Source organism: Austrofundulus limnaeus, unplaced genomic scaffold (genome assembly GCF_001266775.1).
Source record: "Austrofundulus limnaeus strain Quisiro unplaced genomic scaffold, Austrofundulus_limnaeus-1.0 Scaffold272, whole genome shotgun sequence".
NCBI classification, from domain to species: Eukaryota; Metazoa; Chordata; class Actinopteri; order Cyprinodontiformes; family Rivulidae; genus Austrofundulus; species Austrofundulus limnaeus.
Window position 1 is genome coordinate 615,883 of NW_013952674.1, and position 8,083 is coordinate 623,965.

The window sequence follows — 8,083 nt, forward strand, 5'->3', positions numbered from 1 at the left end:
CTTATGTTATCTTCCATGTGTGTGTGTGTGTGTGTGTGTGTGTGTGTGTGTGTGTGTGTGTGTGTGTGCAGCATCCATCCGAGTCTGTGCAAATAAGCAGGAGTGGGGTGTCGAGTCGTCTCCTCAGACAGACAGACGGCGCGTGTCTACCTCTGGTCTGGAAACCAGAGGGTGGAGGTGGGGGGAGAACCAGTTGACCAGGAATGAGGCAGGAAGAGGGTGAAACAGACTGGATGGATGGATGGAAGGAAGAAAGGAAGGGATGATGGAGGTTTTAGGACAGCAGGAGGAGGAGGAGGAGGAGGAGAGACGTGGAGTGCAGGAGGCGGAGGACGCCGACACGCTCTCTCCAGGAGTGCTCAGAGTTGCTGCTCATTCATAATTCACCTCTATGGCAAACGCTCATTCACGTATTGACCCCCCGTGGCTGCGCTCAATGGAGTTCTCGCCCCTCCACCTCTCGCCCGTCTCTCAATGGACACCCCTGTGGCGCGACGCCCCCCCGTCAGCCGGCCCGCTTCTTTTCCCACTTTGTCAGACAGTCGCAGGAAAACCTCTACTTGTTTAATATTTCTTCCTTTTTCCCTTCTGTCTCTCGTGGTTCTTCTGACACTGGTGGGGTTTTGCAGCTGGAGGCTCTGATGGGAAATTGAATTGTGTAAATTGAATATTGAATTCGGACTCCACCCTACACACAGATAATTGGTATGGATGGATCAGTGGGTTGGTGCACGCGCTGCAACAGTTTGACTGATTCCCTGAACTCAGCTGAAAGAGTCCGAAACGAATCCATATTCATGTGTGACTGAGCTGCGTTCTTCAACGCAGGCTTCTCGGCGSTTTTCTTACTTTCATTCAGCGTAAACACTCGCATAATAACGGCTATTTTCATATTTCTGATCGTATTAGCGTCATCAGTCGGATACACACACACACTGCTGAGCTTTGGTCAGCGGTGGCTGCCAGCCATATGGCCAAGAGCGTCTAAAATGCAACGTCAGGCGAAAGTATCCAGCTGAGGCTGTGGTACGTTTAGTTCTGAAAGGTAAACCTTACAGTAAACATTACCTTATCAGCAGAAGTGATAAAAATACCCTGACCTCTTAAGTTTTAGAGCTATGATAGAGTGTATTTACTCAGGGAAAAAGAGGACACTGCGTGCTGTGCTCACATGGGAAGCAGCTTTTGCTAATAATAATTTCAGTTTTCCCTGAGAAGCAGGCCGTGCTGAGCAGGTCGTTTTAAGTTTGTGTGCTTGTATGCACAATTAGAAAAAAATCTCTCTTTTTTTCTAGTCTTCTACTTTAGTCTTGAACACTTGTATTACTGTTCCTATGGTTACCTCATCATCTCTTCTGTGACTCCTCAAAATCTTTGTTTTTGTTCTTATAGGGGGTATTTTTGTGTCCTTTTTTTAAAGGTCAAGCTAGGGTGAGAGGTTAAGATTAGTTTTTAGATTTTATCTAGATTGCATCCCTTTGGTGGATTGCATGTCAGAGGTTAAGATTAGGTATTATAGGAGGATGGGGCTAAAGATTTTGTAAACATTAGCACTAAATTATAAAAAGTATTAATAATAATACTCCAGTACCAACACTGATGAAGTCATCAGTGTTGGAGTAACTGCTAAAGTAGGACAAACAAATGGTCACAACAAAAACAGACTCAACAACCATTATTGACCCTTTGCACGTGACGTCACGTGCCTCAGAAGACTGCCCCTTTTTTCCATGTTGGATGGCAGAAACAGACATGCGTCCATAAGCTACTATTGAGCTAGAGGAGAATCAGGAAGTTGGTAGCCTAATATCGTTCTTCCCCCCTGTTGATTTAGCTGTAAAAATGGTCTTCAGCTGCTGTGCAGTCAGCTGCACAAACAGACAAGTAAACAAACCAAACTTRTCCTTTTATCGTAGTCTTATGGGCTCAACACACGGGAGGCGACGTCGCTCGCTCTCCATTTCCTATGGTAGTTGTGCGGTGAAGCGACAATCGCTTGCCCTCCTCCAGCTAAGCGACCGGCGAAAATCGTGCATGTGAAATTTCGCGCTCGTACACGTAGACGTGCACACGCGAGCTTGCGGCGCGACATATAAAAGTTGAAAAATGTTCAACTTTTGTCGCTTAGCGTACAACCAGTCAGCGAGGATTTCATTGACTGACCAATGAGAGGAGAGTATGCTACACACTGCCGTTAGCTAACACTTTCACCAAGTGATTACTTAAAAGCTTTGTGGGAATTTATTGGCACCAGGGTGAAGTTTATGGTAAGTTTTTCCTCATAAAATTGTATCTTGATGTGCGTTTGTTTTTCAATATCATTAGCATCGCAAGATTTGTTTAGTTTACACGTCCGTAATGCACACCCGCCTTCAGAGTCAAGAACCAATCAAATTTTGTGAAGACAAGCGACCTGAGAGCGCGATTCGCAACGCTGCGATCGCCATCGCGTCCCGTGTGTCGGGTTTCACCCTGGCTGCGATGACAGCCGTTAATCGCTGTAGTTTGTCGCTGCCCGTGTGTCGAGGCCTTTAATCGCTGTAGTTTGTCGCTCCCTGTGTGTCGAGCCCTTTAAGCTGCCGCGCAGTCGGCCGGATCTGGAGACCGGACCGGAGTGTCTCCGGTTTTGGACCACTGCGCTGCTGGTTCTAAAATATTATAATCTCTCCATCTGCCCACCCGCAGCACTCAGTGTCATAGTGAAGATATAAACAACAGTGATAGCTGGAAATATAGTTATTTTTACTCAATGTTGAATCAGTGTTGTTAAGTGAAAGGTCGGAGGAGGAGAAACTTTTATTTATTTATTTTTTTCCACGTTGATGGAGTAAACACAAGTTGTGCATTCAGGTGGTCATAAAATCAGACCAGCTGACCATCAAAGCTGTTCATCTTTTTAATTTAACTGGGAATGGATCATTTCAGCTAAATATCGAACAGAAAGAAGCGCAGCTCGGAGCGCTGTTGTAACCYGGAGCTATTCAACATGAAGAGAAGCTACTAGCTTGTTAGCTTGCTAGCCTTCTAGCCACGTTGTCGGCTCTCCGCTTCGAGGTGCTCAGAAACCCGAAAAACATCTAGAATCATGTATGGAATCGGCAAATAAAAATACATTAGCATTAACAAGCAAGTCTTACCTTYRCCATTATGAGATATCTTGTCCCTCCATGTAACAGTAGCACCCTGTCCTGTCCCAGTCAACCCATCGAGCAACAAAAAACTGATAAGCATCCAGGCTTTTATATGCTTTTAAATCAGCTCCAGTGTAGGGGGAAACACCATTTATGACATAGTGGTATAAGTCATGTGGCGTGAATTCAGGCAAAGTTTGCGTTTTGATCAACAAACACGACGTCCGGAGGGAGAAGATATGGGTCGATTTCTATCTAGCTATGTCCAAATTCTGTAAATAATTCTGTCTGTGAGCCCCAACTAGGTGGGCGACTTCCACAGATAAATTATCTAAACTTGAACAAGTAGAAACCATGGCAAAAAGAAAAAACAAACAACTTCAAAAAACAATCACTGCCATTCAGTTCAATACACCGCTCCGTGTCTTCTTCCGTCCGGCATGCCGGTATCACGTGACTTTGTCACGTGGGTGCAAAGGGTCAATACTGTCCTTATGGGAGGGACATTACGTTAAGTTGGTAAACTGTATAAAGTTGGTCGTATACTGGAGTGGTATTGGTGCAGATCTTTTATTTAGGATTTTTAGTAAAACCTTAGACAACTGAACTTATATAAGTCATCTGGTACTGCACAGTGGGATGGTAGGCAGCATTGTTGCTTTAAAGCAAGAAGTTCCTAAGTTTAAAGCTCAGCTGGTGCCTTTTTCAGCAAAGTTTTTATGTTCTTCCCTTGAATGCGTGAATTTTCCCATGATGCTCTGGCTTCAGTCTAAAACCGTGCATGCTAGGATAATTTACCGGGGGAGTGGGTGTGTGAATGTGCGTGGTCGCCTGTCTTGTTGTTAACCTTGATATGAACTGGACACTTGAGTGTTTTGCTTAAATTGACTGCCCAGCGCACTGTACAGCAGGTTGAAAATCGAGTTCCAATTTGTACCAAATACGTTTCATAAAGATACGTCACAGGTACAGTAAGAGTGTGGCCAGCATGTCATCACACTGCCACTAATATCATGGATTTATTTCCCACTGAACATCTTTACAAGCCAGCTGTGGGTCAGCCATAATTTTGCGTGTACTCTACATCTATGAAATGTCACCAATGATTAGTGTTTTCTTTTAGCGTCCAGGGCATCTTTAAGCCTTTAGCATGAAGACTGGACATTAGTTATAAAGCACTTGTTTTACAAAGAGCTATATATGTTCAAGACCAAATGGAATTTTATAGCAAATTAACAACAAACTATCTAATTATCTAATCTAATTATTTATWCATCAAATTTAACAAATACCGTCTCCTGACAGTCTTACAACTTACCTGCCTTGTGTGTAAGCTGAAAAGCAAACTCTTGTTAGTGCACTACTCCTGGCCTGTATTTGATGAATGAATCAAGAGAGAACATTGAGAAACAGCCCAAGAGATTGGAGGTCAGGACATGAAGTAAAAATGAAAGGTGAGAATGTAGTTTTACTGTACATTTTGTAATATTTGCTATAAAACTGGACGTTGGAGTATTAAAGGTTATGTTTTGCTGCAGTTACAGAGGACAACCTGTCTTTCACATGAGGTGCCCTTGATTTTTACAACAAGCACCAAACTTCTCCCTGCCTGAGTGTATTCTGATGCTTGGATAAGTATTARTATTATAAATAAACCTTCAGACTGCGACAATGCATTTTCTGACCCCCCCAGGCCTTAAGACTAGTTTGTCTGCTTGTTTGTGCACAACATATCATGTCTTGTGTTATCAAAAATGTTAGATTTTTTTCAGAGTCCTCACTTTTGATGTAATTGTGTTTGACATTGTCCTACATTASGAAATTTGTGGGGATGATGTAACATACACTGCAATCTATACTGAAATGGAATCCCCTCTGTGTCTGCCCTATTTATTAATATGCCATTTAACCATTTCTATGTTTTTATGATAAGCAGGAATGTAGAAATATTACCTGGAGCATTTTTGCTTTGTTGCATTTTAGTCAAGTGAAATTTTCAGTGTTTATAGCTTAAACTAGAAATACTTGAAACTCCTTTGTGAGCTTTCTAGACCTCAGATGACTGACTGTAATCTATGTATTGTAAAGTATGGATTTGATTCTCTGAGGTTAAAGTTTAGTAGCATCTAGGTGTTTTATTTTTCTGAGTTATGAATTRCAGACATTAGTACAAGGTGACTCCCTGAAAATACTTTTACAAATATGCAGTCAAGAATACTCACACCTTTCAGATCTTCCTAGCACAGTACAAACAAAAGTAGTCCATGATGGGCATGGGTTTTGTATCTAACAGCGTCTCTAAAGCATTGGTTCAGATCTTTTGAAGGCGGTATACTTGGAYAGCTTATGAACAATTATGAGAATGTTTTATTTAATTCTGATCAAATTAATGACCTAACATAGTTACCAAAGTTTATTGAGATTAAAGATGGCTTCGTGATCTCCTCTGCTGACATTAAGACAGATTTTGCTGCTTGTTTAATTCCACATATTGCCGTCTGTTTTTCCTCACAGATTTCATTGAACAACTCTTTCGTTATTTACAGGTGCAAAAAGCACCACCAGCAGCTGGCTGTAGCGTTTCTTGAAGCAAATCCTGCAAGAATAACAAAATGTCTCATGTATTGCTTGTTTTCAGAAATACCCACCTTTCAATATTAATAATATGATGAAAATAACATTTTCCTCACTCTTCATTTTCTCTTCTGTCATCACTATCATCTAAACCAGGCGTGGAGATCAAGGCCAGTGAGAGTCTGTTGAATTGGCCAAACATATTTTTAGCATGATATTATGCTCTCTACGGACTGGGCGATACAACCAAAAATTAATWTTATAACATTTTGAAGCTTTATTGCAATATACATTATATATCTTGGTAGTTTTAAATCCTCTTAATAACTGGATGCCTCCCTGGGAGATCCAGAGGATAATAACTGTAAGACTATGACTGATGCAGTGGTAAACTCTGTCTCATAGACRTTGATTCTCTGACCTTCATTATCTCCCTGGGTTGAAATAAAAAACTTTGCAACTGCCCTCTAACRTAACCCAACAGCAAGGGTGACTTTTAGTCAGTCCATCTCCAGAACAAAAATTAAGATTCAGCGTAACAGCAACACAGCGTGTACGAGTGTCTTCTGACCAGTCACCCCATTATTCAGAGACGATTTGATAACAATGGACCAGAGTGAAAAATGAGTCASAATCCAACGCAAAACCAGCCTGTTCCCATACACTCGGTAGTACACACACACTCAAGCTGAGCATCCGACATCAGAACCATGTTAATTGATCAGTTTTAGAACATACGCAAAGAAACAGTCATTATATGCTGCTGGGGTTTCATATAAATACAGCATCGTGACCAAGAGCTTGAAAAATGATCCAGGTTGAAGGACAATGGTCAAAATATACTTTGACAAGCCACAAAAAGCAGCATAAGAACCTAAATAAAGCCATTAGCATGGCAAAATTACTTTTTGTTGACAAAAACATTARTGTTTCCCCTAGGGAACTGGTCTTGCATGACTGCACGTGTCAGGGTCAGTCGCTGCTTCCATTGCAAATGTGCGCAAAACTTTGTCGGCATTCTGTAAATGTCGAAAAAACAGTTTCGCAATTGTGATGTTTCCATTAGGTTAAAAATTATATTAAAGTCACGTGTGAATATGTTTGTTCTCACGATAAGTCATTACAAACATGGCGGCAACGGATGAACACATGCATATTGCTACCACAACACTAGGGCTCATCATCAGCCATCAGAGGAGACGTCGGCGTCTTATCGAGGCGTTCAAGCGGCAAGCCCCTTATACTTGGGAGCGGCTACGTATGCAGTGTTTTTGGGAAATTGTAGTCAGTGATTTTACTACTACTTCTGCTTCCTGTTGTCTTCTTCGTCATCTTTTTCGCCAGTAGAAACATCCAGTTGTTGATCATGTGAGTCCTGTGATGCAAAAAAGGTGTTTCCATTGCAGTTTTGTGAAATACACCAATTTCGATATGGCCGAAAAACCACCTTATCCTAGCGCAAAACCATTTTGTCAAAAAATGTTTATTTGTTTTTTGACGTGTTTCCATTAAGCAAATTTATTTTTGAAATTCTAATTTGCGCATTTTCAGCTAGTGACTCAGAATGTGAACCCCATTTTTGTTATTTTTCAAGTTTTGCATTTCATAAGAGAGGTGGATGTGGAGGAGCCTCTGCAGGAATAGCTTTCGATGTGATTTGGCATTATTTAAGTTAAAATGGCTGGTAAAATAGCTTCATAGCGTTGTATCTAAAAGTTATCATTAGCATGTTATCGTTGGCATGTTCACAGCATGGCTAACTGTCTGCATGAGTCTGATTAATCACACTACCACCTGCGTTTTCTCCTTGATCAAAACCTTGATGTCTATCAGGCAAACAGCACGTATTTTTGATGCTGATGAGTTGACTTCTATAAACTTAGAAACCCAGAGATGGCAAGATCTTGCTAAGCAAAAAATTGATATGAGCCGGTAAATAAAATAAGTTTTTCAAAAGAAATTCAAATAAAAAAGTTGTTTTAAGTAGGTACACCGATTTCCTTACATTTGGGAGGTCGGAGGTCAGCCGATCTTTAGATAAGATCGGTGGAGATGATCGGCGGAAAAGATTGGCTTTTCTACCTCCACAAATGTCTGAAAATCAGAAACTCTCCCCTTTTGCTCTGCTCTGGCCTAATATCCAGTTAGAACAAGTTTGTTTTGTTTCAAGGGTGTAGTTTAAAGTATTTCAGTAAAATAACATTTGAACATTGAAGTTATATTGTGACTTTATAACATGTGACAATGTCAGCTGTTTAAATAAAATCGGTATCAGCCGAAATGGGAATCGGCAGGTCAGACTTTTTAAAGATCGGAGATTGGCAAGAAAACTGAAGAAAGCCCTAGTTTAAACTGAACCCACTCAAAAGATCCAGAGC

At 41.2% G+C, this 8,083-nt stretch overlaps 1 protein-coding gene across 2 annotated transcripts in view; it reads left to right on the top strand.

The window, feature by feature from the left end:
* ches1 (checkpoint suppressor 1) overlaps positions 1 to 8,083 on the top strand; it is a 109,016-nt gene that overhangs the window by 1,281 nt on the left and 99,652 nt on the right. The gene's annotated exons all lie outside the window — the stretch shown is intronic.